The sequence below is a fragment of the Liolophura sinensis genome, chromosome 4, assembly GCF_032854445.1.
Source record: "Liolophura sinensis isolate JHLJ2023 chromosome 4, CUHK_Ljap_v2, whole genome shotgun sequence".
NCBI lineage: Eukaryota > Metazoa > Mollusca > Polyplacophora > Chitonida > Chitonidae > Liolophura > Liolophura sinensis.
The window spans coordinates 2,884,213-2,900,949 of record NC_088298.1 but is presented as its reverse complement, the minus strand read 5'-3'; the positions used below and the strand labels follow the sequence as shown (position 1 = coordinate 2,900,949).

At 39.1% G+C, this 16,737-nt stretch overlaps 1 long non-coding RNA gene across 1 annotated transcript; it reads left to right on the top strand.

Annotated features, from left to right (window-relative positions):
- Window positions 1-9,701: 9,701 nt before the first annotated feature.
- On the top strand, window positions 9,702-16,212 carry LOC135464951 (uncharacterized). The gene is made up of 3 exons (XR_010443692.1): window positions 9,702-9,856; window positions 12,719-12,889; window positions 16,010-16,212. It is a non-coding gene; the product is annotated as an uncharacterized LOC135464951 (long non-coding RNA).
- The last annotated feature ends 525 nt before the right edge of the window (window positions 16,213-16,737 follow it).

Genomic DNA, 16,737 nt, shown 5'->3' with positions numbered 1-16,737 from the left:
CTTATCCAGATCTGCTTGGAGCAAGGACGACGAGGAACTACATCAAACATATAAGATTAGCAAGAAAGTTTGACCAGTGACCAGATCATCTATGTGATGTTCATATTTTTAATTTCGCAAATTTGTTCAAATTTATTGTATAAATGTAAACGTTTCTAGAATGCACGTGCCGTCGTAATTTTGTGTAGGTGCATGATGTTACGGGGGAAATAAAGCATTGTCTCATAGTTCCCTCATTCTTTACTTTTACTTCTATTGTTTTACTTCTCCTATGAAAAGAAAAGTGTTTTTACTTAAGTTTCTCACTTCATCGCAGTTTGAAGTTGTGTGATTTTTTTTTTGTATTACGAAAGTATATATTTTCACGTTCTATAAATGGATTTTGTTGATGAGAAATGACTTGGTTTTAAGTATGATTTTTTTTTACTCCTAATTCTATTATTTTTCCTTTTAATTAAATTAAGTTTTGTTATGTTGACGATGCATGGTGAATATTGTAGTGTCTCTTCATGTGTGATGTCGGATGTTTGTTATCAAAAGCGGATGTCTATTACATGTGACGTTTTAGGGGATGGATATGGTTATATTGTAATACGAAAGTGGAAAAATAGATCAAATAAAAACTCAAAACCAGATGTCCTGTTTTTCTTATATCAATCAATGCCCTCTTCCGCATGGATAGAAAAATCGAAGGGTATTTTTTTCTGTCAAATGTCTTCATGGTATATTTAGCTCGCTTAGTGGTTAAAATGCTGGCTCGCTGTAACCAAGTCAAGAATAAAGGAATGAGTGATTTATTGATATGATTGGTGTTTTGCGCCCTATTCAAGAATATTTCATCGATACCAGCATTATGGTGGGAGGAAATCGGATAAAAGCCAGGGGAAACCCCCGACCATCCGCAGGTTGCTGAAAGGCCTTCCCACGTACGATCACAGAAGAAGCCAGCATGAGCTGAACTCACAGCGACCGCATTGGCGAGAGGTTTCTGGGTCGCCGCGCTGGTATGCTAAACAAAGACGCTTCGATGAATGAATGATTATGACTTTACGGTATGTTTAAAGCAGGAAAGAGTAAATGATTTTAGATGCGATAATGATAAAATCAAACATCAAATAAATTGTATCAAGATATTTGTCTGGTACCTGGCGCAGGCTGATAGCTTACTCTATGGGCACTTCGGTTCCCCCACCCATAAATCATCCGTCGTCATATGAGTGAAGAATTCTTTGACACGGCGCGAATCTATGCGTCAAAGAAGATATTCATATACCGTCAATCACAATAATCTCAAGGTCAAATCCCCAAAACACGTTTAACACAAACCACTGCTGAACTGAGAAAATTTTTAAAGTACGGACTTCAGAGGGAAACAGTTGTCAATGATGCTGGAAGGACCTAAGACATGTTCTATTGTCCCTATTGTGAAACTGTAGTTTCTTTTTAAGGAAACTACAGACAGTGTCCATTCTTATTCTGGAAAGTACAATACGATAGAGAACTTAGTGTAAAGAGACACCAAAATCAGCATTACTGTGTGAGGAATACCACACCGCATAAAATAGAACAATTTATGTTAAACGTTTACTCCATCTATCGTTTCAGTAGTGTAGAAAGTCACTCGGGTACATGAATATTGTTGGTGACTCGTTTAAAACGGAGAAAGCACTCGAAGAAGTATTTTCCAAAAAGACGAACCCGCGCTATCGCGCTTCGTTGATTCTTTTTTAGGACAGTACTGTTGCGCGTACTTCCCCCATAACAAACTCCCATTTTCCATGCAAGTGAATCTATGCGTCAGCATGGCGGAAATACAGTCTCTAGCCCCTGGTTAAACGGTAATGGACAAAATCATGAAGCCGATGTGTGGACGCTCTGTCCATATTTACTTACAGGAGAATTATACTCATATTAAAACTTAAGAAACTTGGAGGGGAGGCGTTTGATGGAATAACCTTGACACACTAGTTTCTGTAGTAATAACTTGTGACGTTCATTGAAATCGTCGTACATCACACATGACCTGACCAATGCTACGAATCGAGATATGTACACGCCATATGCACGACCTTTTTGCGGCTTCCGAAACGTTTTTGGTAGTAGAAACTTTCAAGACCTTACGTCTTTACGGGTAGATGCATATGCCACATATTAATTTAAAAAAGAAACAGCCACAACTTCATTTCAGCATCCTCTAGAAAGAGGGAAATTCACACTGACACGTTCCTGCTGGCAGAACTAGTAGCAGTGCCAAAAACTCGCAAGAAAGATTTGTTTTTAGCAAATCAACAGGGACAGACAAGGACAGAGCGTTCTTTTTGCACTTACACATTCATATCAGCGGACCCTTGCTCTTTTTGTACTTACACATTCATATCAGTTACCTCTTGCTCTTTGTGTACTTACACATTCGTATCGGATGACGCGTGCTCTTTTTGTGCTTACACATTCGTATCAGCGGTTACTTGCTCTTAGTGTACTTACACATTCGTATCGGATGACAGGTGCTGTTTTTGTACTTACACATTCGTATCAGCGGACACTTGCTCTTAGTGTACTGTAACATTCGTATCAGCTAAAACTTGTACTTGGAATACAATAAAATATATATCTTATAGCATAGATAGCAAAACCAAACATGCTGACAGATGTCCAGAACTGATCATCTGATGCCAGTCATCGCCGAAAGATAAATCAGCAGGGGGTTATACCGTTTGGTGACAACGTTATCACGAGGGATAACGTTATTACGTTTGGATATTTAAACAGCAGCCTATAGGGAATTCCGTCCCACAACATGTATGAAATGGCCAATGAAATTTTGCTACGTGGTATTAACGCAAGTAGCAACACAGTTGATCGAATACGATGAATATCAGGTGTAAAACCTCTGATATCGAAGACTTCAGCATGAAGAGTAAATTCAGGCCAGCGACGTTAGTGTCGTACTTGGCAAATGGTCACACGTGACCGATGAAATCTGACTTCTTGTCAGTTTACCTCAGATATGGTTTGATCTTTACTGTTCATGCAAAAAGCAACTTATAAGCCCCTTTATAGCACGATGGCTTAAGCAGATAAATTTGATCAATTTATGCTTCAATGTTATTTTGCATTTTATTCACGTTTCTAGAATGCACGTGCCGTCGTAATTTTGTGAAGGTGCATGATGTTACGGGGGAAATAAAGCATTGTCTCATAGTTCCCTCATTCTTTACTTTTACTTCTATTGTTTTACTTCTCCTATGAAAAGAAAAGTGTTTTTACTTAAGTTTCTCACTTCATCGCAGTTTGAAGTTGTGTGATTTTTTTTGTATTACGAAAGTATATATCTTCACGTTCTATAAATGGATTTTGTTGATGAGAAATGACTTGGTTTTAAGTATGATTTTTTTTACTCCTAATTCTATTATTTTTCCTTTTAATTAAATTAAGTTTTGTTATGTTGACGATGCATTGTGAATATTGTAGTATCTCTTCATGGTCACTCGTGGCCGATGAAATCTGACTTCTTGTCAGTTTACCTCAGATATGGTTTTATCTTTACTGTTCATGCAAAAAGCAACTTATAAGCCCCTTTATAGCACAATGGCTTAAGCAGATAAATTTGATCAATTTATACCTCAATGTTATTTTGCATTTTATTCACTGTAAAAAAAAATTATAAAAAGAAAAAAAAACATGAAATCCATTTGTGATATCCGCATTAAATGGCCTTTTAGGTGGCTTGTACTTAATTTGGAGGTGGTTTGTGCCTTTTATGTATCCAGCAATGAGTCTAGTCGACTCCATTACCTAATAACATTTACTTCTATAAGCTTTGGTAGCTTCCGTCTGTCTCTACGTGGCCTTGCAGCAATGGTACGCACTTTCATATACACGTACCAAAAGTAAAGTTACAAAGCTTGGTAGGCCGATGTGCATGTTCGTGTGGCATTCATGTTAATCCTTTATGAGCTCTGCAAATCTCACAGCTGTACTGTATACCTGGTTTAAAAAAATCTTTGTGCCTTTAGAAGAGGTCAAGGGTCATCGTAAATTAACCCTGCTACATGTGTATGATAAACAGCTTTCACTGCCCTTGTTTAACATGGAATCTCCTCTCCTCAGTTCCAACTGATGACAATTTGTCGACAATGAATTTGGCTACCGCAATAATCTCGAATTTCAACTACAGGCAAGTAAACAACAAAAATGTCACAACAAGGACGAGTTGCTGGCAAATGTCAGATGTGAAGCGTAGAGTTAAATCTGACAGCTGACATTTTTAGCTCCAAGTTCATATACTCCTCACCTCCCCTTCTCCGCCGAGGTGCATGAATTGAATGTTCGAGTTATGTATGAATTGACTGTTCGAGTTATGTATGAACTGATTGCTCGAGCGATGTATGAATTGACTGCTCAAGTTATGAATGAAATGACTGCCCGAGTGATGTATGAATTGACTGATCGAGTTATGTATGAACTGATTGCTCGAATGATGTATGAATTGACTGTTCGAGTAATCCATGGATTGATTGCTTGAGTGATGTATAGATTGACTGCTCGAGTGATGTATGAATTGACTGCTCGAGTTATGTATGAACTGATTGCTAGAGTGATGTATGAACGGGCTGATCCAGTGATGTATAAATTGACTGCCCGAGTGATGTATGAACTGACTGCTCGAGTTACGTATGAACTGACTGCTCGAGCGATGTATGAACTGACTGCTCGTGGGATGTATGAACTGACTTCGCGGGTGATGTATGAATTGACTGTTCGAGTTACGTATGAACTGACTGCTCGAGCGATGTATGAATTGACTGCTCGAGCGCTGTATGAATTGACTGCTCGAGTTATGTATGAACTGATTGCTCGAATGATGTATGAATTGACTGTTCGAGTAATCCATGGATTGATTGCTTGAGTGATGTATAGATTGACTGCTCGAGTGATGTATGAACTGACTGTTCGAGTTACGTATGAACTGACTGCTCGAGCGATGTATGAATTGACTGCTCGTGGGATGTATGAACTGACTTCGCGGGTGATGTATGAATTGACTGTTCGAGTTACGTATGAACTGACTGCTCGAGCGATGTATGAATTGACTGCTCGAGCGCTGTATGAATTGACTGCTCGAGTTATGTATGAACTGATTGCTCGAATGATGTATGAATTGACTGTTCGAGTAATCCATGGATTGATTGCTTGAGTGATGTATAGATTGACTGCTCGAGTGATGTATGAATTGACTGCTCGAGTTATGTATGAACTGATTGCTAGAGTGATGTATGAACGGGCTGATCCATTGATGTATAAATTGACTGCCCGAGTGATGTATGAATTGACTCTTCGAGTTACGTATGAACTGACTGCTCGAGCGATGTATGAATTGACTGCTCGAGCGCTGTATGAATTGACTGCTCGTGGGATGTATGAACTGACTTCGCGGGTGATGTATGAACTGACTGTTCGAGTTACGTATGAACTGACTGCTCGAGCGATGTATGAATTGACTGCTCGTGGGATGTATGAACTGACTTCGCGGGTGATGTATGAATTGACTGTTCGAGTTACGTATGAACTGACTGCTCGAGCGATGTATGAATTGACTGCTCGAGCGCTGTATGAATTGACTTGTCGAGTTATGTATGAACTGATTGCTTGAGTGATGTATGAATTGACTGTTTGAGTGATGTATGAATTGAGTGTTCGATGGATGTATGAATTGACTGCCCGAGTGATGTATGAATTAACTGCTCGAGCGATGTATGAATTGACTGTTCGAGTTATGTATGAATTGACTGCTCGAGTAATGTATGAATTGAATGCTCGAGGGATGTATGAATTGACTGCTCGAGTGATGTATGAATTGACTGCTCGAGTGATGTATGAACTGACTTCGCGGGTGATGTATGAATTGACTGCTCGAACGATGTATGAACTGACTTCGCGGGTGATGTATGAATTGACTGTTCGAGTGATGTATGAATTGACTGCTCGAGTGATGTATGGACTGATTGCTCGAGTGATGTATGAATTGACTGCTCGTGGGATGTATGAATTGACTGTTCGAGTGATGTATGAATTGACTGCTCGAGTGATGTATGAATTGACTGCTCGAGTGATGTATGAACTGATTGCTCGAGTGATGTATGAATTGACTGCTCGAAGGATGTATGGGTTGACTGTTCGAGTAACGTGCAATGAGTAATGCATTACCGGTTGGAGAGATGCATGATCTGACTGCTAGAGTGATGCATGAATTGACTGTTCGAGTGATCCATGGATTGATTGCTTGACTGATGTATGAATTGACTGCTCGAGTGATATATGAATTGACTGCTCGAGTGATGTATGAATTGACTGCCCGAGCGATGTATGAATTTATTGCTCGAGAGGTTTATGAATTGGGTGACGTTTAAATTCAACGCTCGTGTGATGTATGACTTGCTAGTCATCGACTGACGTATGACTTGCCACTGCTCGAGTGACGTATGACTTGCCATTGGTCGACTGACAAATGACTTCTATCCTCGAGTGACGTATGACTTGCCACTGCTCGAGTGACATACGACTTGTCATTGGTCAACTGACGTATGACTTGCCACTTCTCGAGTGACGTATGATTAGCCACTGTTTGACTGCCATATCACTTGCCACTGCTCGAGTGACGTATGACTTACCATTGCTCGGCTGATGTATAACTTACCACTCCTCGACTGGCGTATAACTTACCACTCCTCAACTGGCGTATGGCTTGCCATTCCTCGACTGGCGTGTGATTTGCCATTTCTCGAGTGGCGTATGGCTTGCCATTCCTCGACTGACGTTATGACTTGCCACTCCTTGAGTGACATATGACTAGCCACTGTTCGACTGACGTATGACTTCCACTGTTCGACTGACGTATAGCCTGCCACTGGCTGACTGACAAATAACTTGCCACAGCTCGACTGACCTATGACTTGCTACTGCTCGAGTGACTGACTTACCACTCTTCGACTGACATATGACTTGCCACTTATCGACTGGCATATGACTTGCCATTGCTCGAGTGACGTATGACTTGCCATTGGTCGACTGACAAATGACTTCTATCCTCGAGTACCGTATGACTTGCCACTTTTCGAGTGACGTATGGCTAGCCACTGTTCGACTGCCATGTCACTTGCCACTGCTCGAGTGACGTATGACTTGCGATTGGTCGACTGATAAAGACTTGAAACTGATCGCTTGGCGTATGACTGGCCACTCCTCGAGTGACGTATGAGAAGGTTGCTGGTTCAGTTCCAGCCTAGGACGAAGAATCCTCCAAATTCTCCTGCCTTTGATAGCCTTGGTTCTGTGGTGATAATAAGCAGTCGGCAGAGCTCGTATGGCCGCTGGAATAGTCTTACATAAATTTCTTTAGATATCACTTGCCTTCAGATATACATATTGTATTGTCGACAACTTATACGCAAGCAAGGTACACTGTTTGAACACTGATTCCACATTCGTTGCGTCTTTCCAACATCATTGAAAACTGTTGACTTCTTTTCTTTGCAGGATTTCGTCCAAATTTGGTACTTTATATACTTTTCTACCTGTTCATTAGTAGTTTGTGCTTAACGTCGATTTGTGAATTGGCCTTGCGATTATTGACATGGAACGCCCGCTTTGGTTAACCGCAGGTATACGCTCATCTGTTTCGACGCATAGATTCCACCAAGAGGGCATACATACCAAGTTTGCTCTGCGGATGAAAATTTTTATTCACCGGTTCGAAACTTCGACAAAAAACCTTTTTTTTTTACTCAGATCTCTCCGTTTTTCTATACCGGTGCAATATACCTCCTTATTATAAAAATGATATAGTCTGATGTAGGCAATTGTTTCAAGTGAGCCTTGTTCAGTTTCCTTCATAAGTTAAGCTGGCCAAAATATGTTGGCAGTTCAAGACAATCCGCACTACACGAAGACGAATAAAACAGGATTGGAACTTATAAATGGAAACGCAACGCCAGGCTGAAGACATGACACAAGGACTACTGAAACAAGATACTTACAATATGGTCAAAGGTTAGAGATTTAAATTAAAGTGTGTGTTACAAATATATTTTGGTCGAGTTAATTTAAAGTATATCTTATAGTAAAATGCTCACCAGTCACGAATCTAAGCGTCAGAACAAAATGGACCTCCAAGGTCAATAATTCCAAGACCAATTCCCAGACACCACGTTCACCACAAAGCACCAAAGAACTAATAACGCATATAAAGTACGAAATTTAGACAGATTCATGCAAAGAGAATTTATCAATAGTTTTCAATGATGTTGAAAAAAGTAAGGAATGTTCTAGGCGAATGAAGAAAATGGGTATCTAACTTTGTTTCTTTGCACTGTATCTATGTTATATTGGTAATTAAATGTAATGCCAACACAGAGTAGTTATATACACTAATGCAACACGTCTAATAAATTATTAACATTACAGCACTTTTTACCTAATGCGTAGGGTACATTGAATTGTCTTCTTCGCCTGTTACAAAGCGCTTCAAACCCATTCCTTTTGTTCTTTCCTGTATAATATGTGGCACTTTTCGATATATGTATATTCTTATTTCTATTCAAGCAACTATACGAACAGTTAGAGCAAAAGCGTATCACACTGATGTCTTTGATGTTGAAATGTACAGAACGTTACATGGGATATATTGTAATAAAGGTATATGTATGTGGCCTACTTGTACTACATCATACTGACTGTCCGCGATACATATAGATATGTATGTATTAGTGCTTTTACGTCGTACTTAACCATTTTTCAGTTATATGACGCCGACGAGTCATAAGGTGTGTGTACATATGCTATGTCATCGTGTGGCAGGTCGTGCATACCGCCAACGTGCTGCCGCCACTCAATTATCATGCCAAATACAACCAGACATGACACCCCACCCAGTCACATTATACTGACACTGGACCAACTCGTCCTGATTTCTTTCTCTAACCTCTCAGTGCTGAGTCCTTATCAAGGCAGCAACAAAGACTATTTCTAAAGTCTTGACCCCCAGATGTCCAAACTTCTAGGCAGGCACTCTAACCATTAGGCCACCGAAGTGGCCCATACATATAATAGTTTTGAACCATTATAGTTTACTTCGAAAACTGATATTGTATGGGAATAACGGAAAGAATCTGTCATGCATAACATGATGGTTTGTAACAATAACATGCCCTAAAGGACCTAACATTTCGCCCACAAAAGTGCATTTTTAGAGGCAAATAAGTGTCATTTTGTTTTTGGAGCTGCAAGTTTCCAGTAGAATATCATCTCAAGCAAAAATATAAACATCTTTCTAAAAAACTCTCAGAATAAGGAAAAATGGACAAGTTAGTCATGGAGGAAATTTATGACCATTTAGGGTTACCAATGCTCACAAAACATAGTATTTTGTCAAATTTAACAGTGTAGTAGTTTTTAGAGTGTTACGTCAAATTTCCCGTATCACAGGATCAACGTTAATGGAGTTTCTAGAAGGCTAGATCTGAGATCTGTTCCATTCTTCCCAGCATAGCCTTCGGAAAATTTATGTGGCGGCTAAACTTGGAGCATGGCCAACCGATCTCAGCGGTACTATAATGCCAACTAACGGCATCGTGACATTTGCCCAAATCAGTGGTTAAACGCAGTATAAATGCTCGCTAAATTGCACGCTTCCTGTACAATAGAACAGGATGTTTAAGTAGACCTAAACGCCTGTTTATCGGTTATATGCAACAACTAATGCATATATAACTGGAATACAAGAAGACATTTTATTTTGCCGTACAGAAGAAGAAGATTATGAAGACCTTGGTTATATTTCTGGCATTGTTGATTTGTTGTGAGTATCGTTTAGAAAGAACACAATTTAGAAGTTTTTTTCAATATCTTTTCAGTTTTTCATGTTTTTAAACCTCGGGTTTTAAAGTTTAAAAGCCCTATAAAGTGGGACGTTATAAGAGTTATGTATATACATATTCATACCCGTTTGGTTTTAAATTTTAAAATCTTCTAAAGTATCGACATTTAAGAGGGTTTTTGTTTTACATTTTAATATCCTTTTGGGCCTTCGAATCTAAAACCTCTAGCTTTGAATTTTGAAACCATACAAATTAGGAAGTATGAGGGGTTTTGTGTACATTTTATTACCTTCCGTTGGATTTTTTATGTCTTAAAATCACCTCAAAATTTTAAAATCTTGTACAGAAGGTTGTTTGTATACTTCTTTAACAGTCTTAAGGCTATCACTAAAGTCAGTCACTAAAGTTGAATTAATTAATAAAGTAGTATTCCAGAAATGTTCTAAAAATATTTCAAAAATTCCACACCGCTTTTCAACAAAATAAATAGCAAACAATAGTCAGTACCTAACCGCTCATTTGGTGACGCCATTTTGCCATGTTATAGCTATCTAGAGTGACGTTAACAAAAAGTAGGAGCTCTCCAGTACTATCGGTATTAAACAATGTGGCAATGAGAAAATACAAACAAATGCCTAATACCAACCAGATAGTATTAGCTCTTTTCCCTGTTCAAAGGGGGCGATGTTTGTTTTAATCTAGCCCTCGGTCAGGGCGATGTTTGTGGACACCAGCGTCGTGTTTCAGCGGCTCTAACCGTCCTCGTCCTGCATAGGTGTAAGCATTTCGCCTTGCTGGCTGATCCGACTTCAGAGAATTTACCGAAAACAGCAGGACCTTCTGATTGATAACAAACTCTCTTATTCAGATTTTGGGAGGTTATTTTAGTAATAAACCTAAGTTTGCTAGGGAAAAATAATGCAATGTCACAATATTTTTCTTCAAGCTATGACTCTCCCGAGGCGGTTTTCTTGCCAGCTAACTGACAAATTACTGCGGTATCCTGCCCAACATTTACACATGTGATACGGGCAGCCATTCTCAGTTCCCTGCTTATAAATGTGTGATTCAAAATGCATCAGTTTAACAATTAAACTAAACACAAAATCCAATTTATTGCATCGATATCTGTTTATCCACTATAAGAAACCATACTGACAATCAAGAGCCAATAGGTTTTATGACGTGACAGCTAATTATCACGTGACGCTTTCAGCGCTAGTGATTGGCCAAGTTAATAAGTGGTTCTACAGCATGGCTACTCGGGGTGAATTGTCCGTCACAGCCATATTCCCGGTGCTCAACTTGTATTAGAGGTCGTTTGGGAATTGGCTATGCGATTATTGACCTGGAACGTCCTTACTGGTTGACGGCTGGCATACGGACATCTGTTTCGATGAACAGAATTAAACTATAGCTTTAAAGGTTTTGAAATCCTATATAGCCGTAAAAAACGCCGTAAAATCTAATCAAATTTAATCATACACTGGGAAAAAACTACTCTGTTAAAAGGATAGAATACCATATTTTCTGACTGGTGGTAAACGAGACTTCGTTGCTGCTATACCATGCTATACATTCTAGCTTCGCCCAGAAGAACAGGTCACAGTTTTTAGAGTGTGTCTATGTAAAGTTTCAGTGAGCTTTGGGCTAAGTCAGTCGATAGGCCAGTTTACCAGTTGATGCAAACATCAACTGGGATTAGTTGTTTCGAAAGTATTTTCGTTAAGCCCTAATTAATCATTACGTAATGCATAGATTCAGTCATTCTTTCATTCGATAAAACGTGATTGGTACTTAAAAAAACACTGATCCTAGGAACCCATAGATCGAGAAAGTTTTGAGCAAAGCTTTTAAGAATGAATATTTCCATATATTTACGTTATATCGACATTTGCCAGCTTCTTTGCAAGTTTACCCGATTTCGTCATTTTACGTCATTTTATGTCAAATGCCACGTATTCCTATCACAATATAACCAATATTTCCATCACAGAATGCTAACTGTCCAACATCGTTCCGCAAAATATTGGGGCTCTCTTTCACTGTCGATTTTTTTAACAAAATGCTTCCTTAGCCATATATGTGTCCTCCAAATATTACTCTGCTATGAATCCACCCAAAACATATTTTCCCGCACATCTGGGTCAATAAAGATATATGTTTAACCAAAGTTCATTACCTAGAAGTAGGCCTATGCAGCTTCACTATAACTAATCTCCACGGCACAGTACACATTTTACATCATCTGTAGAAGGTCGCGCCACCTGGTGTAGAAATATGACAGCCTCCTGGGTTGAATTGTGAACTGAATCATGGGAAATCTAATATACACGGCTCTTACAAGAACTACGATTTCTCTAATCATGCAGTTAAGAACCCACTGTCCATTTGTATATATCCAAGCAGCTCTAAAATAATTACTATCAAGACATTATCCATGTCCTTTTACAAAACTCTCCGTTGTCGTAGTTTTTAATATCTATTTCAACACAAACGCCTTTGGAACATTTTTTCCCCACCATGCATCGGCCGTTTCTCAACGTTTACTGCGCAATAGACAGAAAAAAAATACATGGCTGCGCAGATATGTCACATAGTGTGTTAGAGATGGAAGAAAAGTGTCAAGTGCCGGCGAGACTAGCTATAGGGAAGTTGTACACTTGTAGGCAATGGACTTCTGGTATGAGCTTATAAATTTATTCCTTGGTGGAAACATGAATTTAGTCCCGCTAAACATGGAATAATCACGCGATGAGTGATAGATATACAGGTAACGCGAGACAGCAATGAGATTCCGTGAGATCAGGATGCTGTACTGCATTCAGGCATTATCCTTACAGTCGGGGCGTCGCAAGCTTGGAGAAACTGTCCCAGGATTCGGTGTGACAACTGCGCATTTGCCGAGTCTATGAGAATGGCTGCCCAACCGATCAATGTGAGCGCAGACCCGAATACATGTGGCCTACGATGATGGCGAGCGATGCCTCCATGGTAGAGATCTTCACGATCCGGTACGTTGTGATTTATTTAAAACTGATCATATAAATCAATGTGATAGGCCCTACTTTTAAGCTGAAATTAAAAAAAAGGTTATTTAAAGCATGTAAGTTTATACAGTGTGCAAAAAAATATATATTTACTTCTCTTCTTATTCTTGATATAAAAGAGTATATTGACATTGTGTATTCAAAAATATGGTTATGTTTTCCCTTCTGAATTATTTGAGATGATTTGGTTTAACTTTATAAATAATCTATATTTTACATTATACTGTGATGATATGAATGTTTGTTATTCATAGTCGCTCATTGTCGTCGGGGGGGGGGGGGAGGGGGGGGGGCGTGCTCGATGGCTCAGTTGGTTAGCGCGCTAGCGCAGCATAATGACCCAGGAGCCTCTCACCAAATGCGATCGCTGTGAGTTCAAGTCCAGCTCATGCTGGCTTCCTCTCCAACTGTACGTGGGAAGGTTTTCCAGCAACCCGCGGATGGTCGTGGATTTCCACTGGGCACTGCCGGTTTCCTCCCACCATAATGCTGGCCGCCGTCGTATAAGTGAAATATTCTTGAGTACGGCGTAAAATACCAATCAAAGAAATAAATAAACAAATGTCGTCGTGGGGCCTCTGTAGCCGAGGTGGTAGCACGCCACCGCGGGGCAATGATCCTCTCATGCACCATTGCTGTCACTGTGTTCAAGTCCAGCTCTTGCTGGCTTCCTCTGTGGCCGTACATTTTCCTTCTGTCCGGTTTCCTCCAACCATAATGCTGGTCACAGTCGTTTGTGTGAAATATTCTTCAGGACGGGGTAAAACACCATTTAATCGAAGAAATAAAGAAATAAATTAATGTCGTCAGCTTTATGAAGGGCCAAATTAAATAATTTATTGATTATTATTGATATCGATAATTCAGTCGTTTGAGTCGTTTGGTAATTACTGCTCTCTCTTGACAACTAGCAATAATTTTTACCGTAAGTTTTACAGGTATTACACTATTTATAGTCTATTTTTTTTCGCCTGTCGCCTATATTCAGCTGTCTGCAAAATCAGTCTTACTTGCTACCAAAATTGCCTTTCGTCAGTGACAACATAACAACATAAGCTCTACACATTGATATGTTGTACGTCTATATTATTGATAGGAAAATGAAGTTAGAACAGTTGTTCTAATTCATAATGTTGAAGTCCATAAGCCTGTTTTCAACACCGAGAACTCAATGTAAAGTCATAATTATTTAAAAACCTGTGATATGCTTGGGTATGGGCGTAATTTGTTTTACAATAACTGCACCAACATGCGATTAGAACAAATTCCACGCAGTAACACAAAATACACCACTCTCTGCGAATACATTACATTGTTTTTTTTTAACGGAATTTCCTAACATCCAGCACTAAAACCACACTGCCGTGAAATCATATACTACAAGAGACAAAATAAAATTCATTTACTTTAATATTTACTTAATGTAATTCCTTTACACAATTGTACAGAGTCAGAAAAAAGGGTTTAGATTAGTCGATAGCAGTTTAGGCAACTGTCGTCGTCCTTCGTCAAAACATATTGAACTCCGCCCAATATCCAGCATGCCACTGTTTTTTTTTTTTTAAATAATTATGGCTTCGCCTGAAGCAATGAGTTCTTGCCGTCAAAAACGAGATAATGCGGTTTAACAGTGTAAATCAGAAAACAAACTTCATTTCCTGTGCAAGAATGTGCATTTGTTGAGCTTGTGCCGTTATACGTGTCACTAACGAAACGCAACTTTGGTAGTGTGATACGTACAGCTGAATATGTAGGCGACTGGTTAAAAGAAACTGACTATAATCCCTGTATCACTCTTGTAACCGTGTCTCCGTAGTAAGAATTGCAGTATCTGTTGCATTAAATCACCGACCTTGGCTGAACACCCCGATTCCTCTGCCTTGCTTCCTGGATGACTGGCCCTGCTGTTTTAACCATTGTAAATACAGACATTTTCTCGTAGATTGTTTGGCATCAAAGTAGCAGGATCAGGCTTTTCCAATGAAACCAAACTGAAAACACTATTTATCGCTAAATCATTTATCTAGATCGTTAATTCATTTATTAAATCATTTATAGATATCAATGATTGAATTAGCGATATCATCAAATTCCTGCAAATTATGGATATCGCTAATTCATTTATCTAGATCGTTAATTCATTTATTAAATCATTTATAGATATCAATGATTGAATTAGCGATATCATCAAATTCCTGCAAATTATGGATATCGCTAATTCATTTATCTAGATCGTTAATTCATTTATTAAATCATTTTTAGATATCAGTGACTGAATTAGCGATATCATCAAATTCCTGCAAATTATGGATATCGATAATTCATTTATGGACATTGATAAATGATATATAAAACTGATGATGACTTACATAAAACGACATGAACAATTCTTGAGCATGCATGGCGCTGATAAATCTCCAATAAATCAACCAATCAATAAATCAGTCATGGGTCAAGATATATATTGTAGCCTTCAGCTGGTCTTTTAATTTCTTTGCTTCATAACTGTGCCTATCCTGGACTGTAATCGGAATTGTTGAATTAGACCGCCGCGTTGTATATATGAACAGTTGCAATCAAAGCGCAGCCGAGATGCACATTTTGATAATCAACAACCTATAAACTAGCATGGCACACAATCTGGACACAAATTTCATTCCTTCACCTACATCATTCCTCTCGGCTTTCCGTCATGATTGAAAACTGTTGACGGCTTCTCTTTGTATGAATCCATCTTATAATTTCGTACTTCATATACTCTTGTAGTTACTTTGTGCTGAACCTTGTATCGGGAATTTGTCTTGCGAATGTTGACCTGGACCGTCCATTTAATTGGCTGACGACTGCTCTGTTTTAACGCCTAGATTTTACGGCTCTTAGTTATGAGGTGACTCTAGACCCTGACGAGGTGCGGTAGGTTTCTCAAGCTTTGCCTACCTTCCTCCATCCATAAAACTAAAGGCGCATCGTGTAAGTGAAATATGTTCATAACAAGTATACTGTAACAACACCGATCAAAAAATTCTTCACATTCTAAATATACAATCGCTGGATTTGCATTTCCCATTTTTTTTATTATCTCAGAAAACTGCTGGTTCCTCTGGGACTCACATTCCTCTTCGTTGGATTCTTGCGCTGATGACGTCATCTTGATCGCTCCAGTGACCATGTTGCAATGAACAGAGGGCACGCTTTTGTTTTTCGTCCATGGTTGATTTGGTTCGATTAAAAATCTGTTAAACCGTCTTGCATTGTGCTTTCGAATGGTAATAAAGCATTCAAAAGCCCTTTGGTGTTTTGTAATTGTTTTCCGCGCTCAGAAAGGAAACGGGTAAAGAATGATATAATATAACGGTACATTTGTTGGTAACTTGGTTTGTTAAGTTTTTTTAAGACCACGCGTCTTTCCCTTTCATTTATCGACATTCCATATCATGGCATTCATTTATTCATTGTCTGCATCAGGCCCTTAACCAATGAGGTGCGTAGTTCGAATCCAACCCTGGCTGTTTTGGCAGCGGCTTTTATAGCACATAGCGTCAGGTATGAAATGAATGCTAGAACACACCAAACATGTAGGGTCACGGGCTGCTGTATTCTGTTCACATTCAGGTTACACGTAAAATCCGAAACCCATAAAAGATAAATTACGGACTTTACACCTTTAAGTCAGGAGTTTTGTAAGGTACCCGGGGAATGACGGTGGCATTCCGGTTTCCTCCACCCATAAACCTGATCACCGTCGTATAAATGGAAAAATGAAACGTTGAACACCAATCAATCAATCAATCAAGCGGATGTGTCTGTACAGA